General features: G+C 42.4%; 1 protein-coding gene across 7 annotated transcripts in view; it reads left to right on the top strand.

Moving 5' to 3' along the window:
* SHROOM3 (shroom family member 3) overlaps positions 1-16,034 on the top strand; it is a 311,421-nt gene that overhangs the window by 182,720 nt on the left and 112,667 nt on the right. The window lies entirely within an intron of this gene.

Genomic DNA, 16,034 nt, shown 5'->3' with positions numbered 1-16,034 from the left:
GACCTTTCATTTTATTAATGAAGGAAGTGGAACAGAGGGGCAGAGTGTACCTAGGAATGTTTCATAACTGTGTAGGAGGGATGGCATTATATAGACTTCAGACTGGGACTTCCCTGGTGGTCCAGTGGTTAAGACTCTGCGCTCCCAATGCAGGGGGGCTGGATTTGATCCCTGGTCAAGGAACTAGATCTCGCATGCCACGTGTCGCAACTAAAGACTCTGCATGACGCAGTGAAGGTCCCGCATGCCACAACTAAGACCCAGCGCAGCCAAATAAATAAATAAATAACTATTTAAAAAAAAATAAACTTCAGACTAAAGCATAGGAGAGCTGTAATGAGGAAGCAGGTAGGGCCATTTCATCAGGCTAACCCTCAATCACGTAACCTGCGATGCTAGGAAATCCAAAGAAAGAAAAATCACTCCCTCCAAGTGAAAGGTGATTCCAGTGATAAAAATGATCATGGGATTTTCCATCTCTAGGTTGAGATTATTTTAAAATTTGCCTCATCTTTAGTGAGAAAGGACCATCCGCTACCTTAAAAGTAAACCTACTTGTCTGAACATTAATTGTTGGTATTTAAATAAGTTGAGTTTCACAAATGCTGCTTGTTGCTGCATTTCCACTAAAAAAGGTGACTTAAACCTGTTCTTCCTTAAACTGATCCTTCTTCAACATGCATACCCACTGTCTGTTTCAGATACTGCTTACCATTCATCTCCAAGTTTGCACTAACAATAAAAATGTCTGACAACAGGGTTTGCAGTTAAGGAATGGCAATTAAGAAATTGTTGGAATTTAGAAATATAATCTTAATTTAACCTGGGTAGAATTACCTAAAGTAGCTTCCATTTATGTCAGGCATTTTATCTGTATCATCTGATCATGTCAACAGTCCTTATAGGTAGGTGGTACTGTCCCTCTTTACAGATGAAGAAATTAAAGCTCAGAAAGGTGAAATGCCTTGATTCCAAGATCACATGGTACGTGACAGATGTGGGATTTGAAATTTGATTGGTCTGCCCCAAATCCCCTGTTCTCGTTATATATTTTTGCTTTATAATAAGAGCACCATTGTTTTCCCAGGCATTGGATGTTTGCCCATATCACTGTAAAATACTGTCTTTTGTCTGTACCGTGATGACACAGTGGCTGACAGTGGCCACCCAGAGCAGCGGTGTCTCATCATTCTTGAATTCGTAATCACAGATGGTGTTTGTAGAACTTTGGGATTTTAATTCAGACTATTGGGAGTCTGTCCAAAAAGCTCAAATGATTAGTCATTGCCAGGCTGATGAGTCTATGACTGTGTTTCCTAGAACTCTATAGATATGTCACAGTATATAAGCCATGTTTGTCCATGTTATACTATTTATCATTATTTGTTAGGTTCACACCGCTTTGGGGGATGCTGGCTTGGACTTTTTCTCTAACATTTTTCTCAGACTTTCTCCCAACTTCCTGACTAGTCCCAGGAGGTAAATCAAGGAGCTTCTGGAGAGCAGCCTGCAGTGGGGAGAGCCTCAGGTTCATGTAAATCTTAAGAACAGTCTAAAACCTGGGGCCCGAGTCAGACCCTCCAGAATAAGATACAACCCAATAGCCATGTCTCCAGGGACTTGTGGCTGAATTAGTTCTAATGTGTTAAAAAACAAAAACCAAAAAACAAAAGCAAAACCTTAAGTTTCAGGTTTTACAGTTATGCCAGTGAGACCTCCACCAGTCAGAGATTCCCTCCAGTGTAGTGTTCTCCATTGTTTGCATTCTGTACCTGATGATGGCGGTAACAAGGATTTAGGGAGAATACCTGCTTCAAGCTCTCTGAAGGTCAACTGCCAAGAAAATCAGCAATTCCTAAGATCATCATAGCCTGTGATTATCATAAATTTAAGGGAATATACATTCCTCTGCTTTGCAAAAGTCTTACTGTTTCTTTTCATTAACAAAGGTAATTCAGAAGATGGGGTATTGATTCCAACCTATAGAAGCTGTAAATATTAGAACCAAGTGAATTACTATAATTTGACACTGGCAACTCCCCTTTGATGGGAATCTCCTTTCAAATGATTTCACTTCCTTTCTCTGTATTGGATTACCAGACGGGCCTTTTGGAATTACGAATCCTGCTTTATGATAGTTGGGCAGACAAACAGGTCTATACGAAAAGGCATTGAAAATATAGGTATGATTTACCCAAAGAAATGTATAAATGGCTTTAAAAAATTTTAGAAGGTGAGATATAAAAAATTGTAGAGTTAAAGTTGATGTGAGGAGGAAAGGAAAGGAGAAAGGAAGCCTAGATCTTACGTTAGCACGATATTTGGCTTCTTTTTCAATATTAACAAATTAATTGATTATGGATCACTGGGTTTTTTTCCTGTTTCTGAAATCCACAGTTCAATGGAGGAAATAGGCTTAAAATCCAAGAAAGCAAGGATTGTCATTATGCGCCATTGTGGTTCAGTGAACAGGTTGGATCTTATGAGAGTCTTGATAATAGGATGGGCTCAACCAAGAGGGGATCTGGACCGTGCTAAGTAAACCTTAGACAAGCTTTTCTAGGAAGTGGGTGCAGTGAGGGCACAGACATTGGGATACTCCTAACCCGTGGTGATACTCATTCTTCATTTCACTCAACATGTATTTACTGAGTGTCTATTTGTGGCAGGCACAAAACATACCAGAAACCTTGCCTTTATTGAGATTATACTTAGAGCAGGAGTATAGGCAATAAACATTAAACATAATGCTTAACTACATTATAAAGAATATTAAATGATTAGTGCATGGGGAGACAATGGATCAGAAATTCTAGGGTAGGGAGGAGGGCAGCGGGTTGTAATTGTAAAGGGGGAGATCAGGGTTGGCCTCAATGCAAAAGCGACATTTGAAGGCGGAGAGAGAGGTAGTCATGGGGACGCTGAGCAAAGGGAATTTTCTGTGCAAAGGCCCTTAGGAAGGGGCATGCTTGGTGTGTTTGAGAAATAACAAGGTGGCCACTGTGACTGGAGCAGAGTTGGGAGTGAGGGTGAACAGTAATAGATCAGGTGAAGAAGTGATGGGTGGGTGGGGAGGAGTAGAGCATATGAGGACTTGCAGACCGTCGTAAGAACTTTAGGGAAATGAGGAAACCTTGCAGGGTTTTGAGCGGAGAATTGACATGCTTTGAGTCGTGTTTCAAAAGAATCACTCTGGTTGTGAAAAGACTGGGGATGAGAGGCAGGGACAAAAGGAATGCCAGTGAGGAGGCTTGGCAATAATCCAGGGACAAGATGATACTGGGGCCTGGATGACGGCAGGGGAAATGGTGAGATGCTGCTGGATTCTGGATTTATTTTGCAGGTTGACATAACAGGATCTTCTGGAAGATTAGATGTGGAGGGAGAGAAAGAAAGGAGTAAAGGTTTCAGGCTTGAGCGCCAGATGGATGGTATTGCCGTCAACCGAGATGGAGAAGATGACAAGTTGAACAGGCTTTGGGGAGAGATTTGAAACATTTTAAATTAAATATACCTATTGACATCAGATGAAGATGTTGACTAGGTGGTTGGGTATATGAATCTGGTGTCTAGAATTGGGAGCTGGGCTGAAGATAGAAATTTTGGGGTCTTTGGTGACGTATGGGTCCTTTTTTTTTTTTTAAGGTTTATTTTATTATTTATTTATTTAATTTATTTTTGGCTGCATCGGGTCTTAGTTGCGGCACGTGGGATCTTTGTTGAGGCATGTGGGATCTTTCGTTGCGGTGCGCAGGCTGTTCGTTGTGGTGTGCAGGCTTCTCTCTAGTTGTGGCATGCAGGTTTTCTCTCTCTAGTTGTGGCACACAGGCTCCAGGGCGTGTGGGCTCTGTAGTTGTGGCATGTGGGTTCCAGAGCACGTGGGCTCTGTAGTTTGCGGCACACAGGCTCTCTAGTTGAGGCACATGAGCTCAGAAGTTGTGGTGCATGGGCTTAGTCGCTCCATGGCATGTGGGATCTTAGTTCCCTAACCAGGGATCGAGCCCGCATCCCCTGCGTTGTGAGTCGGATTCTTTACCACTGGACCACCAGGGAAGTCCCTCATGTATGGGTCTTAAAAACCATAAAATATCCAATGGAAAGTCACTAATTCCTGGAAATTCCATCTGTAGAAGCTGCAGCCATGACATAGGACTCATTCCAATCCTCTGGGCCAAGTTAACCCCACCTTCTGTTGTCTTTTGACTATAGTAGGACAACATCACTCATAACCAGGTACACCAATTAATTTGTGTTGTACGTACTGGAAGCAAAACATTTCCACACCATGGACAGTTAGAGCTATTGATCATCAACTGAAGTTTCTCATTTTATGAATAACAAAGACATGCCCAGGGAAAGTAAATGATTTGCCCAAAATTATAGTAAATGGTTACAACAGAGTCAGTACTCTTCTTTACAATTTCATTAGATGGAACTGGAAAGGTGATAACAGTGAGGTAAAGTCAGAGATCATCTCTGCCACCGAGTGTTCCCTTCAGAGCGCAATCAGGGAGTGGAGCTGTCCTGTGCATGAGCTCCAGCAGCACCTGCATCCCTAAGTGTAAAAAGCCACAGAGTGAAGTTCAGCTGACTGCTCTCAAAGGGAGAGCTGGAAAGTGCCTTCTGAGTTGCTCAGGCCAGCTTTCAAATAAAACAGGGCATGATTTTCGGATTATAGGGAGCTGGGGTGCAGAAGGAATAATTTTTTTCATCTAATCAGTCACAGTATTCTCTTCCTGTTAGGAACTAGAGAAGGAAGGAGAAGAAAGAGAATGTGGGTAACTCTGCCATCAGCTTTTGATGATTCTTGATGGTGAATTGGAGGAAAAGCCTAGAAAGGGCCAAAAGAACATAGAATTGAACATAATTTTTATTTGATTGCGGGCTGTAGTCAGACATATACTGCACTTCAATTTACTCCTGATTCCAGCCCTTTCTTATGTATTGGTGAATTATTTGGATTGGCTGTTGAGTTCCAACTGGTCATTATATATAATTTGCGAACTACTATTACACTTAAGAGATCATTCATTCATTCAACAGATATTTATAGAGTACCCACCAAACGGCAGGCGTTTCCCTGTATATAGGAAATGCAGTGGTAAATAAGATAGGTGAGGTATTTGTTTTCATAGACCTTACTTCTCATGGGGTCACATAGATAATAAACAAGTAAGCAAATAAGTGAAGAAGGTAATTCCAAATAGTAATATGTGCTATGAAGAAAATAGAACAGGGTCATAAGATAGAGATTGGGGGGCTACTTTTAGGTAGGAGGGTCAGAGAAGGTCAGGTGACTTTTGAACTAAAACGTAAATAATAAGAAGGAGCCTGCCACGTGGAGGTGTGGGGCATTCCAGGCAGGGGGAGAATTCAAGAGCAAGGTCCTTGAGGTGGGAACAATCTTGGGATGTTGAAGGAAATGAAAGGCCAGTATGGCTGAAGCATAGTGAACAAGGTAGGCTGGGGCCACATCCTGTACGGCCTCATGGGCCATAGTAAGGAATTGAATTGTAGTCTAAATGTAGCATGAGGCCTTTGGAGGATTTTAGCAAGGGAGCAGTATTATCAAATTTATTTCTTCGAAATAACACTGAGATTCCTTTTTAAGGACTAGCGTATATAAGGGCAAGAGTAGGAGAAGGGAGACCAGTGAGGAAGCTATTACACTAATCTAAGGATGTACTAGTAGTTTGTTCTAGGGTGGTGGCAGTGGAGATGGCTGAAGTGATGAGATTTGAGACAGATTTCTGAGACAGCATCAGCTAACGTGCTGATGGATTGAATAAAAGATTAAGGGAAGGAATAATGACGGTGACGGTTGGGTTTGGGGCTGTACAATTGGGATAATGGGGCCATTAATTAAGGTGGAGAAAACTGGAAAACGGCAGGTTTGGAGGGTAAGGGTAGGGATGTAGGGTGCCAGGGAATAGCAGAAGCAAGAGTTCTATTTCAAACATTTTATTGTTGATAAGCCAATCAGATATCTGGGTAGGTAGTTGTATATAAGAGTCTGGAGTCCAGGGGAGGGATCAGAGCTGGGGAGAGAAAGTTGACAGTCATCCACATAGAAACAGTATTTAAAGTCACAGGACATGATTTACTCACCAGAGAGAGTGTAACTAGAGAAAAGATGTGAAGACCAATCCCTGGGGTGTAGCGACCTTGAGAGGAGGAAGACCCAGCAAAGGCAACTGAGAAGCAACCGTCAGTGAGTTGGGGGAGGGAGGCAAAACCCAGGAGGGTGTGGTGTCATGGAAGAAAAGAAAAGAAAGTGTTTGTTGAGGAGGGAACAGTCACCTGTGTTGAATGATGCTGCTGAGGGATCCCGTGAGATGGTCACAAACCACTGACCTTGGCAAATACAGAATGATGTGACTTTGACAGGAGCAGTTGCAAAGGAGTGATAGGGATGAAAGCCGGAGTGCAGTGGGTTGAAGAGAGAACAGGTGATGATACAATGACGACAAGGGCAGACAGTGTATTAACATGGATGGTTTCTATCACCATTTTAGCTAGGGATTTGGTGATGAGGTAGGACCATTACCAAGATTGCTAGAAAGTCTCCTAATCTTAGGTTTTAGAATGGCGAATTAAAACTAATATACGTTCCTAGGAAATTTGATCTACTGTGTCTACTTGGGGGGATTAAGCTTTCACGGAGTCACCCTGATGTTTATCCATGCTGCTGCCCTCCTAAGCATCCTTTGACACTAGTTTCTTGGGTCTGTTTCCTGTAACGGAACCCAAGTAGAACATAAGGCCATAATAATTAAAAACCAGCATATATGGAGCACTTAGTGTGCTGTTTAGAGCTGTAATAACTTGTTTAATCCTGACCTCACGTGGTAGGGACTGTCGTAATTCCTTTATATAAGGTCACACTACATTCTATAAAATCTAGGTAATTAACTTATCACTGAAATCTTGCAGCACAGTTTGTACTTAGTTGGGAAATGCTTGTATTTCAGCAAAATTTTAAATTTCATCTCTCTCCTTCTCACCCAAATACCAAAAACCATGCTTACATGGCAGTTTGGGTTTGGAACTCAGGCAGTCTGGGAGCTCCAGGAACTTCCTCTTCAACCAACATCCTTTATCTCAAGGCATATGGAAAGGAGATTCCAGAAAGTAAAAGCAGGTGACATTTGATTAAACCAGTGTTGGTATAACACCGCGTAAAAGTTATAATGTGTAAAAGTTGGGCTAGAAATGAAAGAGGATGCTATTGCTAGAATTAATGAATAGTCAAGAGTTTGGAATTGTCACAAAAAGAGTCTAAAAGGAAACATGAACTATCAACTCTACTTTTGTTTTAGCATGTGCATGTGTGTGTGTGTTAACATAGTTTAATACATGTCTATCAAAGTCACATCAACATCAACATTTTTTCCTGCTTATATAATAATACACAGTTGTTTCTTAAAAACTCAGAAAATGGGACCTCCCTGGTGGTGCGGTGGTTAAGAATCCACCTGCCAATGCAGGGAACATGGGTTCGAGCCCTGGTCCGGGAAGATCCCACATGCCATGGAACAACTAAGCCCATGCGCCACAACTACTGAGCCTGCGCTCTAGAGCCTGCAAGCCACAACTACTGAGCCCACGTGCCACAACTACTGAAGTCTGCGTGCCTAGAGCCCGTGCTTCGCAACAAGAGAAGCCACCGCAATGAGAAGCCCGCACACCACAGCGAAGAGTAGGCCCTGCTCACTGCAGCTAGAGAAAGCCCGTGCACAGCAACAAAGACCCAACGCAGCCAAAAAATAAAACAGTAAAAATAAATAAATAAAAATGAACATAAACATTAAAAAAAAGAAACTCAGAAAATAACAAGTCAGCCTTTGAAGAACAAGTGAACACACACATATGAAATATGGTTGGAGATTGTCTTTAATCATTTTGGAATTTGAGGATGCTTTCTCTTTTTGCCACACTGCAGATGAAGAGCTTAGAATTTGATAAATTATAAACCTAATGAGGCTTCTAACTCCTCTAGCCACTCCTTAGCTGCCAGGAAATGATCATTGTTACTTAATTGTAAGATGAAACTAAACATTGAGAAATGTTGAAAGTGATCTGATTGGCCAATATTCCAAGGACTAATTCCACAGGCATGCCTTCTACATACCAATTAAAGCTGCATCACCCATAATTAGATGTTGCATGCCATTGACTGTGTTCTATGTTGTCATTTTCAGATTCAAACAACAAAAACAATTTCAGTCTAGGGCACTTCCAATGACTGCTAGGTTGTTCTAATTTAGAGGATAAGCACTCCTCCTATGGGCTGATTACTCCTCATATTTTCACTTTGACCACATCCAAGAGTCTGTCTTAAAGCTAATAAAAGCAACCAATCAATCAATCATCCAATTTAGCTGTCAGGTAGAAAAATACCAAAGAGCTTTCCAAAAGGAAAGTTTAGATGTACGACATTTCATTTTGATTTTGAGGGGCAATTCATTACTGTCTACCTGTTTAACAAATACCCCAACCATTAGGAACCCAAGGGGAAACAAGTTGGTAATTATTTAATGGACATCCTGTGTAGCTTTTTTCACAGAAAGTATAGGTAGAGACTCAGAAGCAGGCTTTTACTTCATCCCTGAAATTACTACTACTTTAAAGTCACTTTTCCTAATAGGCCTAGCCATCCCATTTGCCTATAATTTCCCAAGAATTATAGTCTCTGAATTCACTCCTGGATGGGAGGAAAGATAGTTCCATATAATATACAATTTTATTTAAGTAACCAGTAGTTTTCAAAAGAAAGAAGATATTACAGTGCTTTTCTGAATGGGCATCCTATGTCATGGAAAGATGGGCCTGGAAGGGTTGAACCCAAACACTTACACATGCACTAGATAGAGAAAGCCTCTCTGTCTTGCATTGTTTTTCTAGATCTAACGAAAACATAAGGATTGAGGGCTTGGCCTCAGCCTGGTAACGTAGTCAGGAATGGAACCTTGGTAGCAAAAAATGAGGACAACAGAAGAATCATTATGTTTAGGGGAAGGAAAGATCTCGAAAAAGAGAGACTATTCTGAATAACTCAGGCTCCTTTTCTCTTTTTCTGGTGTGAAATTCAATGTTTCCTTTCTCCTTATAGCCTCTACAGAAGGTGATGTCATTCTGAGAGGAAGCATATGCTCAGGGGCTTTAGCAGCTGATGCAGCCTCACAGCCACTGGCTCCCCTGACCAATGAGAGACTTGCTAAAGGAGAAACAAACTACGAAGGTAGAAAATTCTGCCCTGAATGACGAATCTACGTATTCTAAGGGTGATTCCGAGCTTTAGAGGTTGCGGGAATGTCCTCAGTCAGAAGTGAGACGAAACCCTTTCAGTTGTTTGCACCGGGGAAACACCCTCATTATGAGGCCTAGGAATCATGAGTCGAAGCCAAGGACTGGACCTTGCGAAGTCCGTGTGTATTGTTGAGCCTTGAAAGGAGTATGCAAGGTTCTGGGTTCAGTGCCTCTTCTATAATGCCTTTCCCCTCCCAGGTCTCCAGGTCAGGTCTGGCAGGATTTAATGACTCTGAATCTCTGCAATGCAATGAGTGGCATCCGGATAGCCCAGGGGAATTAGGCAACACCACCCAACCTGCACTGGGATTGGAGGTTGGGTGGAGTGACTGGGAGTTGGACACCTAAGAGTCTGTCTTCTTGGGAACGTCAGAGAAAGCTTTTGCCAAGCCTGTTAGGTGAGTCAACAAGAGACTTCAAGCTCTACTTTTGTCTAGCCTAATTTTTAAAAATAGCACGGAATGTATAGAAACTTCAGAAATGAATCGTCTGATATTGCATGTTTATATTTACCCCCTAAAAAGAGAGGTTGGTCGGTTGATGGCTTACTGGTTATCTTCCGTGCTTGGGTTGCCTTTATACTCTTTGCAAAAGTGTGAAAGAAATCAAAAATACTTTTAGTGACAATCTTCTTTCAAGAGACGTAGTTAAAGCTTGACTGTCTAGCATACGATGTGACCAGGCCAAGTGGGTTTGACACTTTAAATACCATGAGTCATCCATGAAGATCCTTCTCATTTTCCTGAGTCGTCATCTACAAAACTTTAACCCTGAGGAATAAGGTGACATGGCTGAATCTTTTTTTTAAACAAGTTTATAAAGATAGACATGAAATGATCCCTTCAAATCTGTGCCTCCCTTGCAGTCTGATGATAGCAATGGGTCCCCATGGAGCAGATCAAGAGAGATGGTATATTTACTACTTCTGAAGACTCTACAGCTTTTGCCCACCCAAAAAGTGACCTAACCTCTTGAGGAAGGGGGGCATTAGGTCATGAGTGGCATAGACCCACCCAGAACTCCCATGGACCTAGGAGCCCTTGCCTCTGTAGAAACTGGAATGGGCTCTAGGGGAAGAGGGGGAGGGCAAGAGAATAACCGTTGCCCACACATTTATAAGGCAGTACCCTTGCAGCAGCCAGAGCCAGATCTTTGAGGGGGGTTTCAGAAACTACCTTAACTTGGGTCTCAAAGAACTGCTCACACCTTTGGCAGAAGGTTCTGGTTATAGGGAGGGAGACGTTCTAAACAGAAGCCCATAGCCGTGTACTGAGTACCTAATAAATCCATGTGTAATTCCATGGTCCCTACTCTTGAGGTGTGTGCGTTTTGTTGAAGAGCCCCTGGAATCACCAAGCCCCCGGGGAAATGAATGTTTCTCTGAGGAGTACTTGGGGGTCTCTGGTTTGTTTCCCACCTGCTGGCCATCTCCCCTGGTCCAGCTTGCTGCCTTTCCACGCCCACGCAGAGCCTGTTGCTGCAAACTGGTGTTGAGGCAACGAGGCGGAGAGGTGCTCCTGCATGGGGGAGTGCTGTAGTTTTACAACCAGTGCCAGCTCTGAGTGGGTGGTGAGTAAGAGCCTCTTCCTCTTCCCTCTGGGCTGTCCTCCCCTCCCGTACCAGTCTTGCTGCTGGCCTGTTTCGGATATGGTGCTAAGCAAGGGCAGCTGCCTGGCTCAGGTGTTATCCGGGCTTGGGACCCCAAAGTTGAGAAGGCAGCAAAATCCGTAAGTGAGGGCGGCATTGGCCTCTGTTTCCTATTAGCCAGCGTTCCTGCATGAGGGCTTCTGGGGAGAGGTGGCGGATGCGAAGGCAGTAATACAGCAGAAGTTACTCTTCCTTCCTCCATTAGGTAAATCAGAAGTGTTGTGTGGCACACAAGAGCGACGTGGGTGTTGAATGCGTCTTCCAGTGACCTGGGGGATGATTTTAGGTTAGATGCCCATTTCTCTAAGAGAATCTTATTTCTGGCCAATTCCTTTTTTTAAATAGAAATAACAGCTGCTTGTTCATTCTTATGTTTGAACATTAAAATATAAGAACGATTATGGTTATCCATACTTTACTGGCCATTTATTTTGCCATTTTTTATCCAGCTTATGAGAGTAGTATTTGTTTTAGATTTTAGCTGCTCTTTTGTGTACATCGCTGACATATTTGTCAGCTGCCAGATTATTACAATCAGATATAAAGAGGAGTTTTCTTCTAGAGGGACTTCCACAGTTCATGCTCAAAGAATTTGTTTTGTATACTCTGCAGGGGAAAAAAATGATTCATTGGTGTCTTTGTGTGTATGTGTGGTTTCTTTCTTTCTTTTTTGGTAGCTGTGATCTACAAAGTTTCTGCATCTTCAAGCATAAAGACGGATTTCTCATTTTGTAACGTGAGTTCTTTTCAAACTTGTAGTTTAATTGAATCCAGCTTTGAGTGACACTTTAGAAAATGCTCTCCCGCATCAGAAGTGCGTCTCCAAACCAGGTGTTCTTCGTGCTCACCTGCTGGTAGTGTTTGAATAGCAGCCAGCTACACCCGGGTGTTCTGATTTGTGCCGTCCATTCAATATACAGGAGTCTGTGCCTGAGAAGACGAGTCATGCTCGTTATCCAGACCTCTTCCTTAGAAGAAATGCGCCAAAATCACAGAAGCAGAAAAGCCAGAAACGGTATGAGGCTTGATATTGATGGACCATAAAATCAGAATTTCACCTCATAATATTGCTTTGTTCTTGGATACATCATCTCTTCCAGCTATGAGCTCACCAACCCTTGTTCTATCCCTGGGCCAGTTGGCATCCCTGCCATTCTACAGACAGAGAATGGGAGATACAGCTGGAGAAACCAAATTGTCCCCAAGCCAGGAGATCTCGCTAGAATGGGGAGCCAACTCCCTTGACTCCTCTCCAGCCCCTTGCTCTCTGAGACAGCGGAACTTGGAAGAGAGAGCTAGAGGCGAAGCGGAAACTGCCAGTGTAGCCTGAAAGCAATCAGTATTTGAATTATCATTCAGAAGCCAGGAGAAAGCAAACAGTGGGGCAAACAGTGGAATCTTAAATGGAGATTGGGAGAAGACAGCAGGGAAGAAAGTTAAAAATAAGGCATTTTGGGATCTAAGTTCAAGAATGTAGGGAATATGTTGGAAGATCCTTTTTATGCAGGCCGAGATGTTTCCGTTAACTGTGGGCTGAAATATGCTAGGTAACATCTGGCATACAGAAAGCAAAGAATGTTCTCCAGTAGGAAATGGTAATCAAAGTAAAGCTAATGCATAAGCTTAAGTCATTAATTCCGTAAATATTTCTTGAATGTCACCCTTGAGCCAGGTCCTGTGACATTCATCGTTGTAGCCTCACCGCCTATCCAGTGGTAGATAGATAAGATGAATGAACGGATTGATGGATAAGTGGACACACATTGTCCAGGGGATTTTATTTTAAGGATTTCCTGTTTCTTCCCTGCTCTTCCTCCCTTGGGACGCCCATATCATCCAACAAAGACTCCTGCCTCACCCCTCCTAGAACCACCCACTCACAGGAAGGAGAATTTCTTTAATGAAGGCAAGTAAACATGGGCCTGTGTGCTCACAGTGGGGAAGCCCTTATGTACTTTTACCCAGACTGAATCTGGGAAAATCATGTCAGGAAGAAGTTCACACCCTAACCGACTCAGTGGTGTAATATTTGCACGTGTAGGCTTCACTGCAGCAAGTCCCGCAGGTGTTATGATCTCTGGGTCAGGCAATCAGAGCAAATTTGCCTTTGTGGTCTCCAGAGCTCTACCACCCTTCATCCACTATCTCTCGGGCTTGCCTCCTAGGATCCCAGCTTCGTCTCAGACCTATGCAGCCAGGATCTACGAAAGGCACACCAGGAACCATTATTTATTGAATGCCCTCAATGCATTGGCCTCAAACCAAATGCAGAATTAGATTACTGTACCTGACCAGTTGGTTCACGTTTTAAACAAATAAATAGGCGGATAGAGGTGAACTAAGTAGCGGGGAAGGTGGAAATATACTCCAGGGAGAGGCTGGTGCCAGAGCCTGTCATTTTGAGACCTTAAGTAGGACAGGGTCTTAAAATATTTAAGATCCAGCTCCATGTTTTTGATCAACCAGAGGAAGGGCAAATTTGGTTGGGAGAAAGAAAGATAAGCCCTTCAACAACACTTCAAGCCCTTAATGTTGATTCATTCTTTTGTGGTTGTCTCTGTCTCTGGGCCACCACTGTACCTTGTATATGCCTCTGACAAAGCACGTGGGCAGCCATAGCCAAGCTATCATTTGCTTACTTTCTGTCTTCTCTGATAGAACATGGGCTCAATGAGGATAGGGACTTTGTATTCTTCATCTCTGAACTCCCAAAGCCTGATCAATAAATGCTTGTTGAATTTACATATGATACCCGCCTCAGTGACTGTAATTGAACCTCCAATGAGAGCTTGGGCCAGGATGTCTGATGCTCTAGGATTTCAAAATAGAGGTAACTGTGGATTTGAGTGGCCAGACAGCTTTTCTTGAGTCTTGTATTACTGACTGGGATCTTGCACTGAGGGGATTAGGAATGGGGGGTGGGCAATAGCCTGAGGCAAAGGCTCAGAATCAGGGATGCTCTGTGGTTCTCGGGGAACAGTGCAGCTGAAGCCACTGTGGTCTGTGTTTGATATACCGTGTCACATATAAGAAAGGTGGCATGGGGGGGGGGTCAAGAGATAAATTAGGAATTTGGGATTAACAGAAACACACTACTATATATAAAATAGGTAAACAACAAGGGCCTACTGTATAGCACAGGGAACTATATTCAATATCTTGTAATAAGGTGTAATGAAAAGAATCTGAAAAAGAATATATATATGTATAACTGAATCACTTTGCTGTACACTTGAAACTAACACAACATTATAATTAATTCTACTTCAGTTAAAAAAAAAAAAAAAAAGGTGGGATGAAGCCAACGTATGAAGGGACAGGTGAAGGTGTTTGACATTTAACCTTTCAACAGTGGGAAACTACTGAAGCCATTTAAGCCAAACTGTAAGAGATAAAAGGAAAGCTCGAAAGAGCTGAATCCAGCAATGCCAGGAAAGATAAGTTGGAGCGAGAAGCCTGTGTAGGAAGATATAGCAACAATCTACGAATTAAGTGATAAAATTCTGGTCTTAGAGAGGTGGCAGTGGGAATGAATTTCAAAATTCTGGGGCGTTTGTTGTTTTGAGATAAAGGTATCATTCGGATCCACAGTTTTCTCTAAATAAAGAATAAAATAATGACGGCCAAACTCTTTATTTAGTGCTTACTATATGCCAGTTACTGTTCTAAGCATTTTACATACAGTATCTCAGTTCGTACTCACAACAACCCTTTGAGGTACTACTATTAGTCCCATTTGACAGGTCAAGTAACTGAGGCACAGTGATTAAGAAACTTGCACAAGGTCCTACAGTTAGTAAGACATAGAGCCAGGATTCAAACCACGACGTAAGGCCGCACAGCACAAAGTGTTAACCACAAATACCTACTTCAATAGGCTCATGGGCAGATTTATGAAAGAGGTTCTAAAATGTGATGAGTGTTGTCATTTTAAAAGGAGAATAAGAGAAGCATTTCCTGCGTCTGCTTATCTCTTGTCATTATTAATTGCCTACTCCAGTTTAAGGTGATCAGTATACAGTACAATGTAAAATCTGTAATAGGATGATGTGTTTTTTCCTTTTAAACATTGATTTTCCTAATTTAAAAATGAATGATATTCTTTATAAACATCCAAATATTACAGAAATAAGAAATATAGAGTGAATGTCCCATACAGTCCTAAATTGCTCCCCAAATCATTATCCATTGTTGGGTGGAAATTCCTCCAGCTCTCCTCTTTTATAGATGCTGACATGTTACCATCATGTATGTTAATAGTAATCCTTTTTTCCCATAGGTGATCACACTGTGGTTGTTGCTGTTTTTTAATATTTATTTATTTATTTAGGCTGTGCCAGGTCTTAGTTGTGGCACGCGGGATCTTTAGTCACGGGATTGCGGCATGCGGGATCTTTTTTTAGTTGCAGCAATGCGAACTCTTAGTTGCGGCATGCATGTGGGCTCTAGTTCCCCGACAAGGGATCAAACCCGGGCCCCCTGCATTGGGAGCATGGAATCTTACCCACTGGACCACCAGGGAAGTCCCAATCACACTGTTTTCTTTTTTTTTTTTAATATTTATTTATTGATTTATTTAATTTTCGGCTGCGTCGGGTCTTAGGCATTTGAGATCCTCCGCTGTGGCATACAAGCTTCTCTCTAGTTGAGGCGCATGAGCTCAGTAGTTGAGGCGCGTGAGCTCAGTAGTTGAAGCGCGTGGGTTTAGTTGCTCCGTGGCATGTGGGATCTTAGTTCCCCGACCAGGGATCGAACCCGCATCCCCTGCATTGGAAAGCAGATTCTTAACCATTGGACCACCAGGGAAGTCCCGATCACACTGTTTTCTAACATGTGTTTTCATTTAATAATTTTGGACATCTCTCCGTGTCAGAAAATACACTTTCATTTTATTTTCTTTAAAAGTTGTGTAGGATTCACTTTCACTTTCAGCTGCCCCAGTCTGGGTTCATGTTCTTTTCCAATCAGCAGAGCCACAGGTCTGATGTGACCTAGATTCTTACCTCAATGCCGCTTTTGTTCCTTTTGTGTCTTGGACAGAACTCAAGGAGAAGCAAGCTCAAGAGGGACTCGGTTTT

This window comes from Balaenoptera physalus (assembly GCF_965194825.1).
Source record: "Balaenoptera physalus genome assembly, chromosome: 5".
Taxonomy (NCBI): domain Eukaryota; kingdom Metazoa; phylum Chordata; class Mammalia; order Artiodactyla; family Balaenopteridae; genus Balaenoptera; species Balaenoptera physalus.
Note: the sequence above shows the minus strand (reverse complement) of the source record. Positions and strands in the feature narration are given on the sequence as shown.